The sequence below is a fragment of the Carassius carassius genome, chromosome 30 (genome assembly GCF_963082965.1).
Source record: "Carassius carassius chromosome 30, fCarCar2.1, whole genome shotgun sequence".
Classification (NCBI taxonomy): Eukaryota; Metazoa; Chordata; class Actinopteri; order Cypriniformes; family Cyprinidae; genus Carassius; species Carassius carassius.
The window spans coordinates 11,512,251-11,540,201 of NC_081784.1; the positions used below are offsets into that span (position 1 = coordinate 11,512,251).

Here is a 27,951-nt window from a genome sequence, read left to right on the forward strand (position 1 = left end):
ATTATACGGTCTCTTTGATAGTCTCTAATACATTAAAAAGATATGTCTATTATTCCAGCCAGATTTTTCTTATGCATATGCACACCGATCTGCTTAGGGAATCTATATCTCGTACATCTCAATCTGTGCAACACTGTGCACTAGTGATAATATCTGGAGACGCATTCAGATAAGTAATTCGCATATCCTGTGCAGATGAATAGTAAGCAGGTTTGTAATTGTGTAAGCAATGCAGTGATTTGTTTTTGTTCACTCAGAGCTTGAGGGCTGGCACCTTTCACACGGCACAGCCCGGGACTGCCAGGAATTACACAATTTGTGATATTATTCAAATGAGCACATTGTTTTCCTGTTTACTGACACGAATGGGAGGGGAGAGACACAACTCAAGATTAAATCATTCAGAAACAATCAGCCTCTGTGTGAAAGTAGCATTTGAAATGTATTGCTCAAATTATTCAGAGCCATTAATGCATGTGTCCACTCTTGATGCACTGTATATTACACTCATTCATCATGGCTGCATAGCCTGGCAGGCTAACAGAAAACAGCTTTTGTAATCATATAGCTTCCTGTCAAGGGTAGCACACGTCTGTGCATTTAATGATTCAGATGTTTGTTTCATTGGCGAGCAACTGACAAAGGAAAAGTTTATATCTCACTGTTATGACAACTATGAGTAACAATAATTTCAAGTCGAGCTTCTTTTTTTACTGTGGAACATAAAAAGAAAAAGAATGAATAATGCACAAGCCATTATTTTCCACACAAATCACAAAAACAAAACCTAAAGCTCTGAAGTTACAAAAAAGCTAAATAATTTTGCAGTGAGCTGTTACTGGGTTCCTAAAATCAATAGGTTACAAGACCACATTGAATGCTCAAATGTATGGTACACTGGAACAGTGTTCTTGACTATCAGCTTTGTCATAGTGTCAAACTGTGACCCCCATCAGGATGCTAGCTGTCACTAGCATAAACACAACACAGATGCAAAATACTGTGCCTCTTCAGCTCCAGAAGTGAGATGAAGAACATCCCAGCCTAAGCTTTAATTTCCCATTTACACAAAGACATATTTCCAGAGGAATCACCACATCTGTCCCGCATTGCACAGTCAGTGCTTTTCATGAATGCACTTTTGGCATGGGTAGAAGGGATATTTCAGCTTGTTTCAACAACTTCCATTCAAAAGGGGTGTTGACCTTAATCTGAGCCAACAATGGGAAAAAAAAGTAAAGTAACAATGGCAAACATCCATTAACAACAACAAAGTGCCAGTATATAGACAATTCTTGGCAAAGCTGTCTTATTTGACAGATTTAGGCTGGTGTATTATTAGGGCCTTTCGCACTGCTTTAGTTCCAGAACTAAATGTACAGTACTAAAGTACTGGGATGTTCTTGCGCGAACTATATCCCAGTACCATTTTAAGGGTTGCATTCACATAGATCATGTGTTCTAGGACATGGCGTAAGCTGGTCGACAGCAATGTTATTTGTGCATGACGTTCAACAAAAGAACAACAACGTGAACAACAGGAGGATAGAGGACGCTGTGATTGGAGCGGTGTTTTTGTTGCGTCTTGCGGGTTTCACAACAATGGATATGGAATGTCGACGTATACGTAAAGCGACTGAAAGGAAAGGAGGATTAAGAATCTCCAATGACAACTGGCAGTGCTACATTTGCTACAAGTGCCTGCACTTCAGTGTCCATCCATCTATTGCTGTTCATCACACTTGTGAAATAAGTTGACACAATGTTTACAGTATGTTTACACTGTGTTTTAAATCATGGTGGGTAAGGGCGTTTTCGAACACGTTTGGCCAATCAGTGTCTACTTACGTCACGTTTAGTACCAGTTGTGCTGGTTAGACCCTGCTTCGGAGTAGGAGCTAATTTGGTTCACGAAAAAGGCAGTTTGGTACTAAAAAGGTTCTGGTACTCTGAAAAGGTTCCTGCGGTGCGAAAGGCCATATTGTAGCAGCTTAGTCTTTTAGCTTTTTTTTGTGATAAATACCTTTTTGGTAGACATATATTAGTTATGCAGATATACAATCAAATAAACTGCAGTAATAAATTAAATGTTCAGGAGTCAGGTTCATTTCTGTGAATCGGTTCATCCACATTAACGTAAATTAACAGTTTATTTGAAATGATTCACTGATTCATTACCATAACTCTCAGAAAAGCATTTTTATGGTCTTTTTGTTGAAAATATTTACTAACATGCTGCTTTTCTCAACTTACACATACCTTGTGTAAATGTAGGTTAATTGCTGTGACTAAGATCATCGTTGTATTTTCAACATTGTTTTTTTATACTTTTGTTAAGCAAGGACATATTAATTTGATCAAAAATAATAGTAAAGATTTATAATGCTACAAAAAAATGTTTTCACATAAATGATGTTATTTTGAACACTATTCATCAAAGAATCCTAAAACATTATCACATTTCCACAAAATATTAAAAAGCACAACTGTTTCCAAAATAGATTGGACATTTTTCTTGAACACCAACTGAAAAAAATTGATTTCTAAAAGATTATGTGTCACTTAAGACTGAAATAATAGACTTTAGTCAGGGTAATATTTGACAGGAAGGGAAACAAGGCTCCAAGGGATAGAAATAAAGGACACTCAATGGATTGTACAGTTGATCAACAGCATACAGATAGTCCACTTGACTAAACGTCTATATGAAAAAAAAATTTAATGTTGATTTGCATTAAATTCGATCCACATGTCTACGTCACTGTGTGGGAAGATTTACATAACAGCGCCCAAAAAAACAGTTATTTTCTTCTTTCCTGGTCACACTCCTGGCATTTGTGGCCCTCCCATGTACACTAAGATTGGGCATCAGAACAGACAGTCACTAAGTCAGTATGACACATGTCAGCTAAATCCAGTTCCCGCATTTGTCTGAAGCTTCTTTGACCTAGCGGACAAGGCATTGTGCACCCCAAATGACTTACATCCTCAGCAACTGTGACTTCTGTTTCACAAAGCTGCAGGAACCCTGCCCTAGGTACATCAAATGTAATTCCAGTGAGACTGATGGCAAGGTGTCTGGATGCCTGGTTAAGCTTCCCAGCCCTTACCTGATGGCTCCTCACAACAATTCGGCTCGGCTATGTGATTCAGTTCACCAGGCATCTGCCTAAGTTCAGTGCCATTTTGCTACTTCAGTGTGAGGCGAGAATGCTACGGTTTTTCAATGTTAACATGTGTCAGGTACTGAGACTGGTTCATGGCAATAGACCTGAAGGATGCGTGCTTTCATGTCTCAGTCCTTCCAAGACTCAGGTTGTTCTTTTTTTTGCCTTCAAAGGACAGGCATATTAGTACAAAGTTCTTCTCATTGAGCTGTCCCCGTCTCCTTGTATCTTCACAGAAGTCGCGGAGGCTGCCCTTAACTCTTAAAGGGAAGCGGGCATTCACATTCTCAATGACTGGCATATTCTAGCTCACTCGTGAAAGTTGGTTTGCACATATAGGTCTTTGACCACCTAGGTGGCAAGGACCTCTTCTACAAGGCAGCTATGTGACCTGAAATGGCTTTTTTTTTTGAATGGGTGTTGTTCCAAAGTCTAAGGATCCTCAGAGATGTGGCATCAGATCTATTATATCTTTTCTCTAAGAGGGCCTATCTCTCACACAGCACCAGGGGGTGAACAAAGGTCTCCTATAGTGTACTGACATGACATTCAGCCAAGTATGGTGACCCATACTCAGAATCGGCCAGAGATTCGGACCCACAACCCTAGGGTAAGGAGTCAAACTCTCTAACCACTAGGCCACGACTTCCCTGTAGTGAACAGATGCATATTTGATAAAAATATCCATATTAAAAACTTAATAATCACTTTAATTTAGCTTGCACCAACAGTTAAACATAGAAGCAGCTCCGGGCGGATGACATATGAGGTCAGCGTTGTGCATGCACCAGTGAGTATCGTGAAAACTAACGTTTGCTATGGGTGGGGGGCAAGGAAGCAAAGTATCCTTATTTTAGCAAATGGAAAACCAGTCTCGGCTTATATCAAAATCCTCTGACATTCTTTACAAATCCTTGTTTTGTACTTCTAATTATTGAGCTGTGTTTTGCTGTAATCTCTTCCAGTGCCTCTGCGTTCCTCTCTTCTGAGCAGGGCATTCGCAAAGGCGACATCATACATCATCTGCCTGGAGCTGTGAGTGCAAAATAGATTAAATTGATTATTATGTTTTAAATATGGTTATTTTTCCTACAAAAACGCAGCGATTTGCTACAGGAGGACTTGGTTAAGCCCCGGAGCTGTGTGAGACACTTTTTATTAAGGATGGGCGCTTTTTATTTAACTCTTTTTAACTGATGTACTGCAACACCCGCTAAGTGGCATTAAACAGCTTGAAAGATCAAATCATTTTTAATTAATTAGGGACAGCTTAATTAATATTTTTTTTAATACAACTGACTGGATTCATCTGAAAAAGAAAGTGGTATACACATATGATGACTTGAGGGTGAGTAATGTATGGGCTAATTTTCATTTTTGGGTGAACTAACCCTTTAATGTTTATAAATTAACTAAAATTAATAATAATACTAACATGTTTAAAGTTTAAAGCAAAAATAAGAATTATTACAATAACAGCATTATTATTAATAATAATAATAACAATAAGTACATATAAAATATGTTTTATTCATTTTTAATTATATGTACATTTACATATTTTATAAATTATTTAAATTATTATGGTTCAAATCTATAAAACCAGGAGTAAAATATTAATATAACATATGAATATAAAATATTAAGTCGTTTTTAGAAATTTGTCTTACATTTTTATAAAGTACAAAAAAATATGGGGAAAACGTTTTAATATCTTAAAGGGTCATTCCACCCGTGGAGACATGAATGTGTATTGAAAGTGGGTCATATATGTAGTAGAATAGTATCTTTTTTTTATTTTGGTCCTTCTGGGCCTATAAAAGGCAGAAAATAACTTTTTAGAGCTTGTGGACTGTAGACAACAATCCCCATAGTGCATTGCAATGCTCAGCTCCGCAGGCCACTCCCACTACTCCGCCCATCAATGTGGATTATAGTTGAGCTCTCCTCTACGCTACCGATTGTAAATTATTTGGCACAATTTGTTGTGAAGAGTTATTTTGCGACCCAATTAATGTTTTTGTGACAAAATGGTGTGCACTTGCATAGTACCGGGATGTTGTTCAAGAACAAGGAAAATACCCGGAGTAAGTATTCACAGATTCCCGAAAGATACGGACTTGTGCAAAAAGTGGCTACGGGCTAACGTTATCAATAACCCTAAGTTCGGTGAGGACACAACACTTGAAGCACTAAAAAAATCAGACGGTGTGCAGTTTACATTTCAAGCCCGAAGATTATAAGCCTAACCCCCTAGGATTGAAGAGACCCGCGCTTTTGAAAAACGCAATTCCTTCAGTATTTTCCTTGCCAGACGATGACGACGAAAAGCCAGGAACGTCGGGAACCACCAGCACTAGCAGCACTAAACGCATTTGCCTGGAGGTAATGTTATTTCTGACTGAGAACACACACTGACATAGTCGTCTGGTGTAAAGAAACACATCTCCTATGATTTTTCTGTTTACGAACTAAATATCTTGTATGTTTTGCTCGCTTGTTGTTTTAATGTGTCTGCCTCAGTAACTAACGTTACACTTGTCAAGAAATGAGTAAGTAAAGTTAGTATGTAACGTAATAATGTAACGTTAGACACTTAGCTAAAAGTTATAAATAAGTTTGCTATTATCGATGTAAATCAACCATGTTTTACTGTGTTAGTTTGACGCTTATCATGTTTTTTTAGCTGCTCGTCGATGTACTGTGGCTCATAAAGGTAGCCACGAACATCCGTTTCTAACATAACTTCGTATAAATCAAAATCCTCCCCAATGCATCCGTCTGAAAAATCAGTATTTTCCTCCATATTTTCGAAAAGTTTCTCCCGGTGAAATCAAACGCACGGGCACTGATCTGTGATAGGTCTGTTAGCGCATTGGGTACAACCCCCTATGGGCAGACTACTTGTGCTTGTAGTCTTTACAGAAATCCACCCTTTTTACACTTCCTCCTACAATGACGTCAAATGACGATTTTTGCGTCATTGTAGGAGGAAGTGAAAAAGGTAAATAGTGGATTTCTCTCGTCTCAGGGGAAAATGAGAGAATGTTGCACAACCATTCAATAGTATGACTGGTTTTCTAACAATGGACCTCTTAATGCAAATGGGTGGAGTGACCCTTTAAATATATTGTTCTGGAAGACTTGATAAAATGCAGATGATTAATACAAATTTTACAGTGATGAACACAAAAGAGAAGTGAAATTAAAAATCTGTGGAAATGAAAAGGAGAAACAGTGAAAAAAGAAAGTTGTCGAGACCCCTTCAGGAAGTATTGCCCCTCCTTTGCTTTAATGAGGTTAACTGTTAAAGCATGTTCAGGATACAGTCTCTTTATAAACAGCAATGGAAAGGTCGCCTGCGATCACATCAAGGCTCCCGTCTCGGTACAAAGCAAGTGTAAAATTACAATTACACCTTAATGAATGGCATATTTCATTACACATACATGCTAATTAAGAAGTTTCAGATACAAATCTGGCAGTGATAAGCATCTGTTCAATCCTCAAAGCTATATGTTGCTTTGTTCTGAGAGTGGGAAAAAAGACAAGAGCATATGCCCTTTGGAAAAGGTAAACATTTGTGAGGTGGTTCTAGCACTGCTTTCGGAGCGGGGCCTCTCACTGCAGTGTCAGTGTTCCAGGTGGAGTGTGGGAGGAAAGGCTGGTGTTCTGGCTTTTGTAATGGGCACCCGTCTCCACAGGCTGACGTGAGCATGCAGTGCACTAATCGCTTTAGCTGATCCCGCTCGGCTGTGTGTGAGGCAGATGTTTGTCAGGCTACAGCACTGCTCAGCGTTCACACTGCACCAAGCGAGATTAACAGACACCTTTATATATTTATTTATTTCCCTCCTTGCCCCCACCCTGCCCCAATTCTTAATCCCTAACTAAAAAGCTGGGGGCAAAAAAATAGCACTATATTAGATCATTTCACAGAAATTTGTTTTCCTCCATGAATTTCCAAGAGCGGCATTGGGGAGAACAGCCAAACGCATAAGACGACAAATGTTTATGAAACAGCGACAAGGCCACTCTTTCATATTGACACGCAACTCTCTGAGGTCTTGGAACATTTTCCTGGTGTAAGTCAAAAAATAAGAAACATTTGAAGTGAGAAACCCAAGCCCTTGTCATTTGATCTCTTTTCCCCTTTCTTTCTTCTCTGTTGTTCCATTATGCAGGTGCTGGAGGCCTGAGGGTATGAGGCATCCGCAGGACTGGGCTGTGTGCATATGCTGCTACCCTGTGCATAAACACTACCAGACGTCCATCCAGCCCAGCTCTGCTCTGCCGTATATTACTCACAGGCTTCCAATTTGGCCAAATCAACCCAGCATGTTCCTCTATGCTCGCCGCGCTCCCATGAAAAAGCATAGTCGTCCGGGATATGTAAACATCTTGTAGCTTATGGCAGAGAATGGGAATGACCCGCTGCTGTTACAGAGTACAATGTGCAAAGATCAGACTTTATCCAGATGTTATGTACTTTGTTCTAAGCCGCTTGAATTGTTGTTACCGTTTCGTGACTTTTCATGAGTTTGGAGACAATGGGAGTTGTTTACATACAATCATAGTGACCATATGAAAATCTTTAGTACTAGGGGTCAATCAGGATTTCTCTCTAATAGTTGATGCTGATATACGTTGCTAAAAAAAACATCCTAGTCCTGTTTTCCTATTTTTCCCTGTTAGTCATTTCATTTTGGTTATTCACTGCCCTAAAAGCAAGCAAATAAACAAATAAAATGTATTTATATATTTTTACATGATAGAATTATAAATTGTACAAAAATATGAAAATATATTTAATATATTAGTTTTTTCTCCATTTAAAATATTTGCATATATTTATGCATTACAAATATTTTTATAAATGTAACAAAAATACTACTTTGTTTGATGTTTAAATATAATAAAAAGTAATAAATTATAAAAACTAACTAATAATAAGCATATGTCAATATACATTTTATAATTTAACTATAATAATGCGCTATATAAATTCTTATAAAATGTTTAAAAAATATGAAACCATATATTTTTTCACATAATTTTGATGGCCTAAATGTATTTTAGTAGTTAAATCGCAAATAATCTAATGATTTTTCTACTTAAGCCTCAACCTAAAGGTTCAGGTATACTTCATTTTCTGCATTCTGCTCAGTCTTGCGCACAGCAGTTTCCACACAGATGGATGAGTTCAATACAGGCGCAGTACCACCTAGTGAACTCTAAACATGAAAGTGGACTGTCTGAACATTTCACCTTGCGTGCACACTGTTGTATGCACACCGACCGCATGGACACAAAAAATGGTGAGCACTTAGGACAAAACAAGTTGCACTGGAAACTGCCTTAAAATCAAAAACTGTACTAATCTAAATTCAAAAAGGCAATAAATTTATTGTACAGTAAGGAAAAAAAACATCTAAATTTACAGGCACTGTAAATAAAAAAAAAAAAAAAAAACATTGAACCATGAAATTGTTAAATTTAAAGGCATGCCGACCTGTGTGTTCTGCAAGCTGGGAGTAACGTCTGCAGCCCCCCCTCCCCCTCCCCTCCCTTCATAAAGTCCGTGGAGAAGGTCCCTCCGTGAGCTCCCGTCTACACTAGGGTCCACCGCACCTGCAAAAAAAAATAAAGGACACGTTACACCTTCAGCATGAAATAAGAGTATCCTCCCAGGACCGCTCTCCAAACCAAAGTAAATCACTTCACATATACACCCCTGACGATCTGATATTTCCCGTTCTACTGATGTCTCCTGCACAGGTCTGGTATGGCATGTTTTGTTTGTTGTGCTGGGGAGTTTTCAGCTAGAGTGACATCAAACACAGCCACCCTGGACTGCCTAGGAGTAAAGACTCCTGCTATAACCCGCTTCCCACTGCTCACAAACTGCGTCCTTCCGAAAGGTTATCACAGAGCCGCTTTGTCGCTCCTAATCCAAAATTCATTAGATATAGCAGTTACCACACTTTAATACGATACGTATCTTGAATGGCTGGGTGAGATCCTTCACAGTTCACTGGGAGTTAAGGACAGTGTAAAACAAAGCATAAAAAGGACAGAGATGCTTTGTGAAATCGCAAAAGCGGGATAAACATGTAGAGTGGTATGTGTCAGCAGCAAATCAAATTTACTGACCTCACAACTAATCGCACATTGTTAGGTAAGCAAATTAGGTTCCTATTAACCCTGTATAAGGGATAAGGGTGGAGAATCTTTGGTCTCTTGGCATGAATGGCCACCCTGTGACATGGGTTCCCGAGGCCGCTTCCTGAGTGATAGCAATGGGAAGGTCAGACAGTAATATGTGGCATAAAAGTGATAATGATGGGGCACTCTCATCGTGCCCGGCTTAAATAGTTGCTAACTGGATTGGATGGCTGAACATCACATCTCTCTGAGCATAATACACATATCTTCAAAGTTGACGAGAACAGGATCAGCGGATAACGATGTGCAGCAATGTCTGCGATGGAGCAAACACAGGAACACTCTCCCTGTTGTGCTAGTCAAATTGCAAATTTGAGGCATAAAGAGAAGAGCCAAGTCTTTAACTTATCCAAGCAGCTGTTTCAAAGCAGTTTTTTGGACCTCATCTTAACCATCACTGATATGCATCATTTGGACATTTCTAAATGATCAGATTTACAGCCTTCTACATTGAGAGTAAATTACCCACTTATTTACACATTTACTTATTTACTCACTCACTCAAACACACACTTACACATATACACAAACCAATGGCAATTATATTGCCAATGAGTGCTTTGAGGACTGACCTAAATAAAATCCCAAACTTGCATTAAATAAGCTGTATCAGAGACTTGATGGTGGATTCTTTGACTTGGGCCAATTAGCAAAAAACCTACTCAACTACCAAAAGACCCTAAAAACCACAAAGCAACATGGAAAAAACACTCTTAACACTTTAGCAATGACAACAATGTGGCTACCACCCACAACACCCTGACAACTCGGATGGATAAGTGATCAAATTAAGATTTCAACAGACTTACAGTAAGTAAATTTTTTTTGTGTGTGTGTGAGTTAACATATCATATATCAATATGAATGATCAGAGTGAGTATTCTACTTTAGCAACTACTTTAGTCTTTGTGCAAGTGGAACAATTGGCCATTTTACAGAAACACAATTAGAGGCTGTGAAATGAGTACATGCTTCATTCCAGGAGAGGAAGATTACAATTTCTGCATATTTGAATCCACTAGAAGGCAATCACTGAAATAAGCAAACATTCATGAGAAATAAATGTAGTGGAAAATTTGGTGCATATCTGCAATCAAGTTTCATGTGCAGATCTAGGGAAAAAAAAGGAGCTAAAGCAAATCAAACTGATTCTGTTTCTCAATGAGGTTTCAAAAGAACCCTAAAAAAACATGCCTGAGTAATAGCATGTGTTTCAAAATGAGAGAGATTATTGGAAGTGTCAATACAGTTACTAAATGCAGAGAAAACACATGCATATGCTTTTAAAAGGTGTGATCATTCTTTATGAAGTGCTATATACAAGTCATTTTCCACTTTGGACAAGTGCCTTTCAACTGCTTGCACGCCTATTCTGACAAAGTCATGAATAACAATTGTGAAAAAAAATACTAAAAGCATAAAATAAAATTAAACACATATTTATCTTTTAACTTTATATATCCTATTGTTTGCTAAAAGGATTTCCTTGAATTAAATCAAATTATAGTAGTATAATATAGAGCCCGACCGATATAAGCTAATTGCATTTAAATCGGCATCGGCATTTATAACGGCCGATGAAACATGAGAAACAGAGTCTCATGCTTCACTCATGTTATGAGTGTTGCATAGTGTGCCCACCAGGGGAGCGCTGCAGCTCCAGAGTTAACAACAGCACCAGAAATTCACTACAGAAGAAAGCGATTAGCCAAGCCACGGAGATGTAACTTACTGTTTTGACGGTGAGTCTGTCGTTCGTCATGTGAAATGATTGTAGATTTAGTTCATACCCTGTATATAAAAACTGTGTGGTAGTTCTAGCTAACGATCCTATCATTATCACTTCTAAATATTCTGTAATATCACTTACAGCCACTAATGCATTGCTATATTAGATTAGCCACAAAGCTAATACCATGTTTATCAGTGGAAGAGCGCGAGCGTTAATAGGAGGTCAAACTATAACGTTAGCGTTTAACTTATTCTTATTCTATTGCGGTGTGTTTCCCACATAATGACCGCGTAATTGGGCCTTTCACACAGGACGCGGTATGCACGGCGCTTGCCGCTGGGTTCAGCGTTGCCCTTCAGATACAACGCGATTTGCGCTGCGCTATGGCGTAGGCGGAGTTTTAAAAACGTTTAGCAGGAGCTCTTTCATAGTCTGTTCCTCCACCTTTCGGTCAGCAGCAAACATGTATCTGTCCCGTTGTAAGAAGCGAGCGATAGCGCTAGTCCTGCTGATGAGAATTAAGAGAGAAGCAAGGAAGAAGAGGCTACCCTCAGGTCCAGAGAACAATTTGGTGAATTCAGGCTGGTTACGTTACTCTAACGCTAATAGCTTCCTTTTTAGCAGGCCCCTTAAATGATTGCTATTAACTTGTTTGAAGGTGGTTCTTCTCAAAATTGACAGCGGTGTGTTCATGACACTAACGTTAACCATTCAACTTCGAATTGATTCCGTAATCTTCCGGTAATAGTAGGCAAGACGATGTTACGAACATAGTCTATTCTGGAAAATGGTTTATACAGCCCACATACATAGAACAGGCAGATATTTTGCTATTGAATGTTGTGTAAGTGCAGTTTATAGGAAATGGGTCTAATATCCAGATTATTTTAAAAATCAAAATATCGGCTTATAAATCGCCTCTTTTCGAGTTAATATCGGCATCGGCACCCAAAAATCCATATCGGTCGGGCTCTAGTATAATAATTTACATTTAGGCTGGACTTTAATTAAACAGCCATGTACTCTTCAACACTGCACAATTCCATTGATTTGCTTCAAACCATTACCCTTCTCCAACCTCTAAATGCGACACGCTCCTGCATGCATATCATTCTCAGCATCCTAAAATTCAGGCATATTTCTGAAAGAACCAGTTATTTTTACATAACACCCCCTTTAATTCAATTTAAACAGACTACTAAATGTTGAGTCATGACATGTAGAAAGAAAGAAAAAATCAATGTAGCCAGCAGTGCAAACAGTTGATAATTGCGAATGTAAGTGGGAGGCGGGAGTGCAAACATCATCTTTTAAGGTGAAACAGTAGAGTTCTTCACTGCAGATAAAAGTTAGTTGCCAACAGCAATAATTGATCATTTACATGAAAACAGAGAAGGCAAAAAATTGGTTCAATCTCCAGTAAGCATTTTGAGGTGCTGCTTCACACAGGCATCCAGCAAAATCAATTCGCACTCTGAAGAAACAGTTTTTCTCAGCTGGAGATAATGTGCCACACTATGGGTTGTCAGATACTTATCAGAGGGAAATTAGCTAAGGAATACTCCCCCACCCAAAAAAACAAACAGGTCAAGCGTTCCACCTCGCTCCCAAATCAGTGATATCATCAACTTGAGCTCCAGAGTAAAGGTCAAAAATTTAAATGATTTGAGCACAGTCCCTTCCAATTGGTCATTTCTAAAACATCCTGGGGATATAAAGGAAAGCGAATACTGTATTTAAGAGTGGAATGAGTCGTCCTGTTGTGTAACCCCTTCTGCAGCACACTGCAAAGCCATTTAGTGCTGTTGAATGTGTCAGATCTTCAGGGATGATTTGATTAGAACATTTAAATTTACTTTGATTAACAGAGGTCTATTTAAAATTCATGACAGATTTCAAAGATTTTACATCGGAGAAGTTTAACAAAAATGTGTCATTTAACTAGCTTTTTTCTTTTACACTTGCATTTAGCAATGCATTTTTTCCAATTTAAACCATCATTGAGTGCTTGTAATGAATCCCAAATGTGATCTATAGCCTAGTTGATTTTGATTCTAGGCATGTTTCTAGGCACTCTTTGGAGTTTTCAGGAAACTTGTTTGAAATGGTAACAGAAATGGTAACAGAAATAACAAACTTTACCTTTAACGAAACAGACAACAGCCTTCTTCTAAAGACCACCTTTGGCTCAAATATCTGTGCACAAACCAACCCCAAGTGGAACAGGACTGGTTGCATTAAAAGCATAACTGCAGAAATGCATTCAAAGCCCAGGCCAGATGTTCATGCCTGTCAGAGAAGCCTATCCAGATACAGATCTAACAAAAAGAAACTTACATTTTTGTTTAAGAGAAATGTTTTAAACATACTCTCTGCTACTGTAAAATTATTATAACTGAATAATGTTCAAAGAAGCAAACATGCTTTTCTACTTAATAGGGATATAACGATTCACTCAACGAATGATTCGATTCACAATTTTGATTTCACGAATCAGTTTTCTCACGATTTCTTTTAACAAAATTAGATTGAAGACATTATACAGTAAATTAAAAGGTGTTGTTTTATTAGGCTATTGCTGCATGTTTCTTCTTGAAATTGAAATATAACAAAACTAACAAATTAATACCAAACCCCAAATCAAACAAGTTACACAAACAAAATAAATCTCTTAACATTAACAAACTAAGGCTTTGTCTGTGCTCTTTCCATTTAAAATTAGAGGCAACCACTTGATTTTAATCGTGATTAAAAAAAAATGCAGCATACATGGAGCATGGGTAGTTTTTAATCTTAATTTGACTGTATAATTTTTTAATTTGAAGAAAAACATAATGGTCTGACTTTAGTTTTGTGAAACTATACTACATAAAAAATATCTGAATAAAACAAAAGACGAGCTTAATGAGATGCAGATTCTCTCTCTGACAGAAGGTGGTGCTTAGGAAACACCGTATAATTGCTGTTCATAAGTTATCACTGTAAACAAAGCAGATCTGCGCTTATGAACACTACTTTAATATGCATTGTTCAGAGGCAAGATAAAAAAAATATTTTTTTAAAGATAGTTCCCCTCAGAGATACTAGGATGCATCGATCCAATAGTCAATGCCAATATCGGCTCCGATACTGGCATTTTTCTGCCGGATCAGGTATCAATCAGATGAGACCGGTCCAAATCCGGTATTGTGCATATACTATTCTGTTTGTTGATCCCCAAGAAAGGCACAAAAACATGATAAAGTACCAAAACTTTTTTTGTGCACTATAATTTCAAGTGTTTTGAACCTGTTCCATAGTTCAATGTGAGGTACAGATTAATATTTAAGTCAATAAATTCAAGTTCACAAATTCTTCTTTCTGCTGCAGCTGTCTGTCTTCCTCCATTCATCAATCAAACTGTGTGTTTCATTCGGTTACTAGTCAAAACGATGAAACGCTCTTCTAGAGCGCACAGTAACTGAGGTTATTAACTAATGCACAGATTTAATACACTGCGTATCAATATCTCTTCCCTTTGTACTAACTTTTCCATGTGGACTTGGAGGCTGCGCAATCCTGCGCACTGTGAGTCAGAGTCGTTTCAAGCACATCATTCTGCACACGGGATGCGCAGAAGCACTCTGGGCCGCTCTGTATTGGAGCCTTTAGCATTATAATACTTTTCTGCACAATGAAAGATTATTAATATTCTTTCTTGTTCAGTCCTATTTATCATATGTTGCTGCCTTCATTACTGTGCTATACACTTAAAAGAAATGTCTTTTAATTTAACAGTATATATTTATATATATAAATAGATTTACTTGTTTTTTTTCATGAATGTATTTTACAACAATACAAAGAGAAATGTGTAACATTTTACCAGAATTAGACATTCACTTTTATATGTAAATAAAAATGTTTTACTAGAATGAAGTTGTCTAAATGTAGTAGATTGTGTTTAACACACAAAAGAGCAACGATCAGGTCAACACAGAGAAGTATAGAAATTCTACATTGATTTAAAAAAAAAACTGTGCTGGTATCAGATTGGATTGGTATCGGCAGATACTCAGAATTTTCGGTATCGGATCGGTTCTGAAAATATGGTATCATTGCATCCCTAAAGCCCTTTCACACTGCAATTCTGGAAAATACACGCGTAATGTGTCCCGGCAATTGTTCCCGGGTCGCTAGATTTAGATGACACGTGACATCAGGATGTGATGTGTAATGTACGAATCAAAAACGCTAGGCACGTTAACTTTCACTTAAACTGGCGAACGATCTCAGCTTCAGCGCGGATGGTGAGGAACTAACTGATCTCTGCTTCATTACAGTTTGCACATATTTAGTCGCGAACGCTGATCTTCCTTCAAAACAGCCGGTAAAAGAGTCGCAGGATAACGTGCGTCATCACTACGACACACCCTTTACGGCATTAGTTCTGGCTTTTGTTCACACAGCGCTCGTTCCCGGGACTGGACCCAGCAATGTTACTAGGTCCCCAACCCAGGATCAATCCCGGAGTCAATCCCAGGACGTGTTTGCATTCACACAGAAGGCAACCCGGCAATGTTCCGGCAATTTTCCGGGTCCAAAATCTAGTGTGAAAGGGGCTTAAGAAATACATTCATATACACTCCTACTCCAATTGTTTTGTGATTTGTTTGGCACCTCAACTGATTTGAATAGTCACATATTTTAATTGATTTTCAAACGGCTTGCGATTAATGGTTACATCCCTACTAAAGATGCATCAAATCAGAATTCAGGATATTTAAAAGACACATGCTTAATAATATGTTCATATTCCTTTAAAATGTCTTTCAGTGCCTTAGTTCAGATATAAGGCTTTGTTTGTTTTAGTCTTGACTGTAACTCACATTCATGTCTGTTAAGTGACCTATATCTGTCATCAGTGTCAACAGACTCACTCTGAAAGGAGCTGCACAATAACGTCACACACATTATCCACACAATCACAAAAAAAGGACCATGGGAACCATCTGTAAATAATACCACAGCAAATGACAGTTATTCTTACAACTAAAACAATATAAAATGTTGCAAACAATAAAACTACCATTTAAAAATTTTCTGTCATTTTGTTTACTTTTTTTGGATGACAGCAGTGGCTAATAGCAAGTTACCACAGTTTTACCACATGATTATTTAATGGAAACTGTGGTTACAATGGTTACTTTGGCTACGTTCACACTGCTAGTTGAAACGACCCAATTCCGATTTTTTTTGCCCCTATGCGACCTGTATCTGATCTTTTCATGACAGTCTGAACGACACAGATCCGATCTTTTCAAATGTGACCCAGGCCACTTGGGTATGTGGTCCTGAATCCGATACGTATCCGATCTTTTGAAATGCGACCTCCGTCTGAACGACCAGGCCACATGTATCCGACCCGTACGTCATTGATACGCTACAAACGTCATACGTCTGCGTTGAAGTAGGCAGGAACGAGAAGATAAACTGATGAATTCTGTATTAGTGAAGCCACTCACATCAGTATCCCACCACTCCTGGCTGCGACTCCGCACCCACACGTTTCTCTGTACCGACGTTGCTAACACTGCTCCACAAAACACCATGGCCAAAAACATTGCTCTCCTCCTTTTTAATTTTCTTCTTAAAACGAGAAGATTGTAATTGTGCTGGCTCCGTTGGGAAAATAACTTTAATATTGCAAAAAGAGCTCCGCTGCAGACTACACTGTTGTTGACATCCATGTTTAATGCTAGCTACTTCTGCAAACAACGAGTGACGTCGTTGAGCGTTGAGTACTCTTCTGCGCACGCGGGTCACTTCTGGGTCATTTCACGTTCACACAGGAGATCACAAAAGGTCGCATTTAATTGGAAATGTGAACGGTCTTGCAAAAAAATCAAATTCTTTCAAAAAATCGGAATTGAGCATTAAGCCCTGCAGTGTGAAAGTAGCCTTTGTAAGGACATGTATTTATAAACCTCAAACCCTATATTTGCAGGAAAAAGTCCATCATGTAAAAATACAATATCTGAAAAAATATGCTAATTTACTATCACTGCCTGTTTAAATTTCCCTCAAATTATGTTTGAACCAAAACATCTTTGCCAAAAGCAAATCCATCAAATAAAACACACAACTACAAACTGTGTCCTAAATCAGTGCTTCTCAAACTGTGGTACACGGAGTTCAGCTGCATGTACACCATTGACTGGGGATGGGCATTTTAGGTCATTTTAGTCATTCCACAGTTAAACCAAACAAGTTGTTCTACTTAAATGTTATACGATGAATAGCCTATCGTTACAGTCCAGTGTCTCTCATCCACTTAGATATCATAAGCATACAGAGTCAAATGTCAGAGATCCAAGCAGCAAGTTCAAAACAAACATGACAGGAATATAAAAATCGGACTCCATTTTAGCTTCCCCATTCTCTCAGCTCCATTTAGCCCTGACACATTCGCATTCTGTTTACCGCTACTGTAATTAACAGAAGCAACTTTCTCTGACTGAGACTCTACATAGCAGTAAAGGTACATTATGCAGCGTTTTGCTATGCTAATCCAGGTAATTTGCTTCATGCTGAGCACACTTCCCCAGTGTCTTGATTAACGATTCATTTTCCTGATCAAGATATGACACATTGCATCTCATATATTAGGCTAGTTCTTAGAAAGAATGCTTTTCTTGAAATCATTCATTTGCTCATAAATTGTTCAATTCCCTGCAAATCTGCGCATTCGGGAAACCATTTAGCAAAGCCCGTATAAGCTTCTTAAAAGCAGATTGGAATGAGTGACTGGGCAAGACCTCCAAACTGTCTTTAGCCTGTTTTTTGAGGATGGCGGTTATGTACACATGGCCTAGATATAAATCGAACCACGATCAAACAAAAACAGAACTAAAGTCCGAATACACATACTTCAGTATTCAAACGGCAATCTCCAAAAAATCAGTATTGATAATAATATTGTGGGTGAACACCACCTGAAGTCTGCAACCAGCTCAGGAACCATCGTATTTGAAAAGTTGGAAAAATGTGCAAAACTAAGTAAGTACTTAGTAGAAAGAAGAAGTCCATCAAAGCATCAGTAGTAGTATAATACCATTAAAAAGCTTGTGTGTGCATGCGCGTAGGTTTGTAAAAATTCTCTTTTGCTCACCAAGGCTACAATTATTTGGCCAAAATGCAGTAAAAAAAAATAAAATAAAAATAAAAATAATTTGTGAAATATTTTTACAAATTCAAATAACTGTTTTCTATTTTCATATATGAAATGAAATATATATATATATACACATTTCCTTTTTTTAAGTTTTGATATTTATACACAGGAGAGAAAAAAAATTATGTATAAACAAAATAAAAAACAGCAAAAAACAACGATGGATAAAGTAAGTAGATTATGTTCATATTTTTTACTATTAACATAACTATTTTCATATATTTTAAATGTAATTTATTCCTGTGGTGGTAAAGCTGAATTTTAAGCAGCCATTACTCCAGTCTTTAGTGTCTAATATGCTGATTTGATGCTTAAGTGACATTTCTTATTATTTAGCATTTATATGAAATAGACATCTTTTGTAACATTATCACATTGTCTTTACGGTCACTTTTGATCAATTTAATGCATCCTTGATTAATAAAAATATTTTTTTTTTCTTTAAATTATTTTTTTTAATAATATATAAATATATTTGTTGCATATATCCAGGAATGCATTAATACTACACACCTGCATTATACAGTGCATACTTCATCAATAGTTAAGATCAATTTCAGAACATATTTGAAATGTAGTACAGGAATTCAGGCGTAGCCTTGAGCTATGTGCTCATTCGCACAAGAGTCTTTATGAATAACACTCGAGGGGGATGTCAGAGGTCTTATCAAGGGCGAAGTGACTGATGATGATAGCACTAGCCCCTTATTACGTCAACTGACACTATAAAGACAAAGTGCATTGAGCTATTATAAGGAATAACTAAAGCAATAGTTCTGATCATGTCATCCTACGCTCGCTGCACAGGAAGAACACGAAGAGAAAAAAATTCCCAACAAATCTTTAAGGCAGAATTTTCATATTCCCCATGAAGCTTGATGATCTCTCATGCTGGAATACTGATCCATCAAGTGGAATCATGCAGTTTGATTCGTTCATTTGTATGCCTGTCAAAGAGAATGCTGGAAATATCTCATTTTCCTTTGAGACAATACCTCATCCGTCAATGGGAACAAAAGGTCAGACACATTACAGTGGTCTGACTGAGTGTGTTCAAACCCAACCGCTGCTTGTCTGAGATGAACAATAACATCCCTCAAACAGTAAATAGAATTCATTTCACGGTCTAAATGGAAGCATGTCGCCACAAGGGGAAGAGCAGAGCACTGGAAAAATTAAACGTTCTAGCAAACACTCTAAAGTACTTACAATTAAGCTTATTTCAATAATCAGCTAAAAATGCTCACAAACATCCCCTAAAAACAACATAGCAACTTTTGTGTGCTAGGTCACATTTCAGGACATTTCACTGAATGACTAAATGATATCAAGGAGCATAATTCGGGAAAGCTACTTTTGTGGGTTTTTCTTACTACAAGATAATAACAATATTATCTAACTACATTGAAGCTACTTAAACGGACAATCTTCCTAAAGACCCATTAAATGGAAATACACCATCTATTTCATGAATGCATGATTCAACTATGCATGTTGAATTTTTATGCATTTTAATGTCACTACTCGACAGCCTAGTGAAATGACAGACTTCTTTCTGTTCACATAGAATGAATTGAACTTTCCAACACTACCTAAGAGAGAGTATCGTTAAGAAAAAAATGATGGACTAGAAAGAAACAGACTTTCCAAAGCTGCATCTTCCTTCAGTTCTTTACCAAAAAACAAAAAACAACATTCTGACATTTCAACCCAGTAGTAAAAACGTAGTTTGTTACTGGAAAGCTACACTACTTTGAAAGCAGCTGTCTACTGTCAGACTACTAAGAATTGCAATTAGGATAGTTTTGTCTTTTCTAAGTTGAGTTAGGATTGCTTTTAAACAAAGCAGAAAATGTAGGTAATGAAATGCTCTATTTTCTTGTGTGCTCTTGACAGCACAGTGGATCCCGGTGATGATGCAAGTCCAGACCTCAGGCCCAGCTTCAGTGAGTCACAGAGCAGACCAGGCTGTTTGGATCACAAAAACTCGTCTATTATTACACCACACATGTCACAACTCCCAGTGGCCCCCACGAGCCTGACACACACACCAAAACAGCTGCAGACACTTATACACAAACACATCACCCACTGAGACAAGACAGAGATAATAAAGAGCGCACTTATATGGATACATAGACAACTTAATAAAGCACTTCTGTATAACACTTCAGTTGTAGTCTTCAGCTGCAGCTTTTTTATAGTAAATCAGAGTGTGCACAATGAGAAGTGTTTTCACTGTTTTCTGTACAAAAGGTGATAATTTGCTACACTGGATAATCCAGGTCCAACAGAGTGCAAATGCACTTTTTATTTCAAAAAGGTTAAAGGTATAATTTATATGCTGTTATTTATTTATATGTTTGATTAGTTTAAAGTTTGTTGTTTTTGTCTTTTTTTTCAAGTTTGAGCTTCAGCTTTACTTCATTTGACAAAACTGATTTGTAATAGTTACAGTTTTAGCTAATTGTAATGGCAAAGTGTTTAATTTCTGGAACACTAGCAGGTACTGTCACTCGCATCCTTGTCTTCATTTGAATATTAAACATGAATTTTAACCATCGAAAAAACTAATCCTTGTTCATAAAAAAAACAAATTATATATATATATATATATATATATATATATATAAAAATAAAAGTATATATATATATATATATATATATATATATATATATATATATATATATAAAAATAAAAGTATATATATATATATATATATATATATATATATATATATATATATATATATATATATATATATATATATATATACTTTTATTTTTATATATATATATATATATATATATATATATATATATATATATATATATATATATATATATATATAAAAATAAAAGTATATATATATATATATATATATATATATATATATATATATATATATATATATATATATATATATATATATATACACATATATACATATATATACATATATATACATATATACATATATACACATATATATACATATATATACATATATATATATATATACATACATATATACACATATATATACATATATATACATATATATATATACATACATACATACATACATACATACATATACATACATACATACATACATACATACATATATACATATATATATATACATATATATATATATATATATATATTCTACATAAATTATTATTCTACATACTGACTTACCATGGTTGTTATGCTCCGAAATCAGCAACTTGACATTAATCCATAAGAGGCATATGCTGTATTTCAGTCTTCTGAAGATATATGGGAGCTTTGTGTGAGGAACAGACTAAAATTCAAGCCATTAACTCGAGAACTGCTACAACTGAATCATTAAATTAGTGAGTTGAACTCGGTTTCGTCTGGTCTGTGAATTGGATGAACTGGTTCACTGAAAAGAACCAGTTCAAAAGAATAACTCATTCACTGAATCATTTGTTTGTTGCCTCAATGATCCGGTCACAACAGTTCTCAAATTAACACCTCACTGGAGGGAAAATGATCAGTGAATAATGACATCGTACTGTTTTTGTATAGAAAACAGCTGTGTGAATATTCTGGAACATTTATTCCCTCTTGTATGTTGCACAGAAAACAAACAACATAAGCGGCGGTAAATAATGACAGAACTATTTCTTTAATACAAACACGGCTGCAATTCTCCCTTAGAGACACACAAAGAGCAAAAGGTGCAGACCGCACGCAGGTGCTCGGCAGCAGAAGTGAAGGTGACTGGACGAAAGCGAGCGAGCAGGGCGGCTCTGACCGAGCTGAAAAATGAATGCAGCAAGCGGGCTGCACTTCAGGGCCACTTTCCAGCACTAAAGACCAACAAGATCAATTACAGAGTGGAGATGTTTCTCAGTGCCACAGTGAGCGGCACCTTAATGAGAGAGGTTTCCATTACCTCCATAAATGGCCTAAGAGAGACGCACTGATGAAGCAAGAGCCGTAATAGCCTTTCTCTCTTTTCCTCCCTAATGGCACTGCAAGTGGATTACACTGCCAATCCGGCCATCCGCCGTGTTTATCATTTATGTAAATAACGTCAGCGCCAATGTGGGGAGGTGGCTCATGGCAAGGAGAGGAGGGTGTGGCCTCCGAGTCTTTTTGTGAGGTGCTAGAATATTATCTGGTCGTTTTGACAGATGCCACGTTAAGCAAAATCTGTCTACAGCTGTTTTAAGTGACTGTGTGTGCACATGTGTGAGGAAGAAATAGAGTCTGTGTGTTCTCACTTTATATTCAGGTGAGAGTAAACGCCTTCCACTTCTGCATCAGACAGGTTTTTCTAATATGCACCATCTGACTGAAAAGGGATAGAAAAAAAATACATCAGCAGAAATATACACAAGTGGCAATAATCCTCTGCCCCCAATACTTGTGCTTTGCAATAAGTGAACTGAGCTTATCAGAAGCAGCCACCACTCCTTTTAATAGCCACCGTGATGCAGTTCTTTCAGGCAGGTTTCTGTTCCTGCTTTTTAAAGAGCTTTACTGAATGTAAGTGTGTGTCCTGGTCATATCTCTCTTCCATAAACTGTACATTTTAGGGCTAGCTATATATATATATATATATATATATATATATTTCATTGTTTTGGCCATCATTGCCAATTAGATTCAACACAATTTTCACAAATAAATAGTCATTATTTTTTTTATGTACTTACTGAAGTGTAAAAATTAAATTACAGCTTTTAATGCTAATGCTATGTGTGTGTGTACTATTATTACTATTATTAAAATGTTAGAAAAGTTATTATAGAAATCAAATACTTTATTATTACTATTGATCCTATTACAGGGCATTGTATCCAGGTATTTGGACAGTCTCATTATTTGGGCACACAAGTGCATTAATGCACTTCCTCTTGTCTGTTTTAACAGGCTCCACTGAATTACTTCTGTGGCTGTTCGATTTGCGAGGTTGTTTATCAGGCAACACACAATGTGCTCTGTGTGCAACTGCAAGAGGAGTGTCAATGACGCAGGGCTGCATTACCAATTCAAAAAACAAAAACCTAATGAACTTCTCTGCTGTCAGATGCAACTCCCTGACATACGGAGCAGCATGCAGACTACAGACTATATGATTCAACTGGCTTATGCAATCATGACCCACAGGAAACAGCACAGATGAGTAAATCACAGCATAGAGCATAATCATATTGAATTTGCTGTATGTCACAAAACCATCATCTATCCAAGAAGTCTGGAGTAGTGATGTTCATTTTAACGGTTTAATTGACCGATAAATACAATCAGTTAAACGGTTTAAAAAGTCATTTATTTATTTTAATTTATCAAAATATTGAAAAAGGTTTGCTGTATGGTTAAAATATGCTACACATATAAACAAATAGTTTTTTTTTTTTTTTGAAAGAAGTCGCATATAATTCTGTTTTTTTTTTTTATTCAAGCCAAAACAAATTAATTTAGGTTAAAACGAAACTTAAACCAACGTTGGGTCTCTCATTCCACACAAAATCAAATGTTTCCGTATTCACTATATATCTGAATGCCAAATTATTTTTTATTATGTAGCCTAGTTACTTCACTTGTAATAATAATAATAATAATAATTCATTACATTTATATAGCGCTTTTCTAGGCACTCAAAGCGCTTACATTGTCAGGGGGTATCTCCTCATCCAACCACCAGTGTGCAGCATCCACCTGGATGATGCGACGGCAGCCATAGTGCGCCAGAACGCCCACCACACACCAGCTTACTGGTGGAGAGGAGACAGAGTGATGAAGCCAATCAGCAGATATGGGGATTGTTAGGAAGCCATGATGGTCAGAGGCCAATGGGCGAATTTAGCCAGGATGCCGAGGTCACACCTCTACTCTTTTCGAAAGACTTCCTGGGATTTTTAATGACCACAGAGAGTCAGAACCTCGGTTTAACGTCTCATCCGAAGGACGGGACTTGTGTTCCAATATCCAAGTAAAACAAATTTTTTGCATAACATGGCAGTATGGTGATAACATGTAACGGCACTGATTTTACTACATAATTAAACAGAGCAATGTGTGTTTTTTTCCCATATGTTTGACTGACTGCATTTTATTATGATAATGAACAGACTACATAACTACATAAATGCTTAACTGTGAGCGCGCATGTGGCGCCAGCGCAATCACTTTACATTTTTCTTTCTGACAGTGAAAGCAACCAGCCAACTCCTTTTAGTCATAAAGGTAATCGGAATTGTAAAAGCTTTGCTTTTATTTGTGTACATTCACAATAAAAACAAATCACTGTGCCTTTGTAATACAAGTCTAAAGAAAAATAGGATGCCGCTTTCTGCCGTCAGGCTTCCTTTCACGCAGCACAAAAATGAACTGAAACTGCATACTAGGCTACTTGTTGCAGTTTTTCGTTCATTTTCTTAATTTATTATTTAAGTAAAAACATATTTCTTGTATAGGCCTATTTATTTATATATATATATATATATATATAAAACCTAGCTTTATTATATTTTTCTACGCTCGCAGAAGCGCTGCAGGTATGTGATGTGATATGATGACCATGTGAATCCTCACGTTCTGTTGTTTGCTACTTTTTGTGCACGTAAAATTAATTCCCGGGAAACAAATGTCAGTATTTTTAACAGGTCACATACACTTAGCTATCCTTTCTAATTTAATTCAATTCTAATTTAAAATAATCTTGTCAGTTAACGGTTAATAATCGGTTAACGAGCGTCGGTTGTCGGTTAGGAAAATTAACCGAAAATGAACATCCCTAGTCTGGAGAGTAAAAGCTCTGCAGTTACACTGTTGACACCACGTTAAATACTAAGAGTGTTTGCACACAAATTAAAATTTCATTTTGTCATGTTTTACATATATACACTTTCCCAGACTTCATTAGCAGGCTACATGAGCTCCTCTCAAAGGCCAAACATCCCATTTCAAGACTTTCACGATGTGCCTCTGGCGTTAAAAATGAATCGCCATCTTCTAATCTAAACACTGGCTATTCAGATGTGCATGTTACTAAAGCGGGAGGAAAGGGATTATGTAAATATTAGCTGTTGACACAAGACTGCGACTATATTTCAGCAAACTGACAAGCTGAGCTGATGAGGAACAGGCGATAACAAAATCAGCAATGGACGCTAATGTCAACTGATGGAAATTGTCCCTCTCCTCCTCCTACTGCCAAAAGCTACAGTTCAACCCATCAACAGCAGGCCCATCATAATCTGTAAGACATATTTATCAAACAACATACATACACAATGTTAAAAACACAAAGTGGGCGTGTTTTTGTGACATATCAGGACACAACTCTGTATAATGACATGGGTATGACACAGGTATTACAAGGAGAGGGTGACTTATGAGGACATAACCCATGTCCCCATTTTTCAAAACGCTTATAAACCATACAGAATGAGTTTTTTTTTTTTGAGAAAGTAAAAATGCACAAAGTTTCCTGTGAGGGTTAGGGTTAGCTGTAGGGTTGGTGTAGGGCCATAGAATATACAGTTTGTACAGTATAAAAACCATTACGCCTATGAGATGTCCCCACTTTTCACAAAAACAAACGTGTGTGTGTGTGTGTGTGTGTGTGTGTGTGTGTGTGTGTGTGTGTGTATATGTATATGTATGTATGTATGTATATATATAAATAAATATACACACAATTTATTAAATAATGTTATTAAATTATTATGATTATATAATATCATGAATATAAAATAATTATATTTTATGTAATTATTTTGGACATAAAATATAGGCCTTCAACTAATGTAATTTCTAAAATATTAAGGCAATTTAAACATTATTTATTAATGTTCATTTTTATTTATGTCTTCTTTAACACAAACTATTGTGTATTATACAATATTTATTAAAAACGGTCTTTAAAATGGTCAATATATAAGTGCATCACTACGTAATTTCACCGTTACACCGCCATCTTGCTCTCTCTAAACTGTGGATTATTTCTAAAGTAAAGTTTAAAGGTTTGTACATCTTTACAGCTCCTTTTAAGTGTATGTTTAAAGGTATGTTCCACATATAGTGAATGGGAAAAAAATACTTGGAGCCACGTTTTGGCAAGTAGAATGTTCTTACTGGGTGAACCCTTTAACAGCAGTACAAAACAATTCAAGTGGGATGTTCAATCATGCAGAGTAATGTAATGTTCAATCAGGGCAAAAACGTGGATGAGGGAGGACGCTTCTACTGCTTACCATTCCTTCTCTTAGAGCCAACATGAAGGTCCCTGAGGCATATTAAATCAACAACCATGCCACAGTCACTCCGGCTCTGCCTAACAGACACATATGATACTGCCCATCCAGACAGCTTTGAAATAAATTCAAGCTTGTTAGTATACATCAGCCAGCCACTGTGCTCGTTGCGGCTCAATATCCAGGGCGCAAGTCTCACTGCCATTTCACGCTAAAGGCCTAACAGAGGCAGTCCTTAGTGTGCTCTTCGACGGAATGTTCTAGACTCTGCCCCAAGGCCACTCAGGACATTATCATGAGAACTCACAGGAAAGGCCATTGTGTTCACAAAAGGCAATTTCCTCCTTCAAATCCTTTTGTGTTTCCCTGTTAATGCAAATGGACCGGACGCTGCGCTTCGCCCCGAATGGATGAGAGCAAAGTCGACTCTGACTTTTTAACAGCAGGGAGCAATGCATCGCAAAAAGCACTTATGCAATAGTGCCGCATGGTTTATCTTTGAAAATTTAAAAGCCCTCTTGCTTTTGCAGGAGATCCTGGTAGCTCCTCATGGATAAGAGAGCAAACAAATGGAAAGATCAGGATGCGCCGCAACCAGCTCCTCAACCTCCGGTGAGGTAAAGGTCAAACCGTCACTGTATCGCCTGAGGAAAATTAAGGCATGTTGAACACAGGCTGATAGCGCCCTACAGTAAATTATGTGTAAGACAGGAGTGCTTAGTCACGTCAGGACCACATTGCAAAAAATCATTGCATGCTCTCTGAAATACTTGATTCTTATTAGTCAATCATGGCATTTGCTGTCAAATATTTTTCTGTAACGATCACTACACTGAATAATTGACCGCTGCCTCTGGCAAACAATTTTGTATGAGGCTTTACTAGTTTTGCTACTCTCAATGGACTCTTTGGCCTCACATACTAAACTAATTTTACCTTAAATCAATATTCCATGGTTGTAATGGCAAACCCAATCTCTTTAGAGTGATACAAGACCATCAGCTTTACCCTGTCACATCTCTATTCAATGCTGAAAAGAATTTGGGTGTAAAAACAATTTAGTAAATTTAGCAAACAATTACAAAGAAATGGCAAGTAACAGTGAATTAAACATGAAATTGTGTGAGAGAAAAAAAAACTGAAATAGTATTTCTTTGTAAAATGCACTCCAATAATCTTTTTAACTTTACTTTTTTTATTTTTACATTGTATATTACTTGGTTTTCAGATTTTAACCAATGACTGAGATCATGTGTCAAAGTTCCCAACAGAAATCTCTTTCTAAGAGCTGCCTAATTATTAATCAACACTTTACTTTTGTGACATAAAACACTAGTAACGAGAAAACTAAGACAAGCGAGATAACTCCCAGC

At 37.0% G+C, this 27,951-nt stretch overlaps 1 protein-coding gene across 5 annotated transcripts in view; it reads right to left on the bottom strand.

Moving 5' to 3' along the window:
* Positions 1 to 27,951, bottom strand: part of zmiz1a (zinc finger, MIZ-type containing 1a) — a 136,344-nt gene that overhangs the window by 89,748 nt on the left and 18,645 nt on the right. For all 5 annotated transcript variants that reach the window (XM_059517364.1, XM_059517363.1, XM_059517367.1 and 2 more), the window contains exon 2: positions 8,680 to 8,798. The gene's annotated coding sequence lies outside the window, so the exon portion shown is untranslated. The remainder of the gene's footprint in view (positions 1 to 8,679; positions 8,799 to 27,951) is intronic.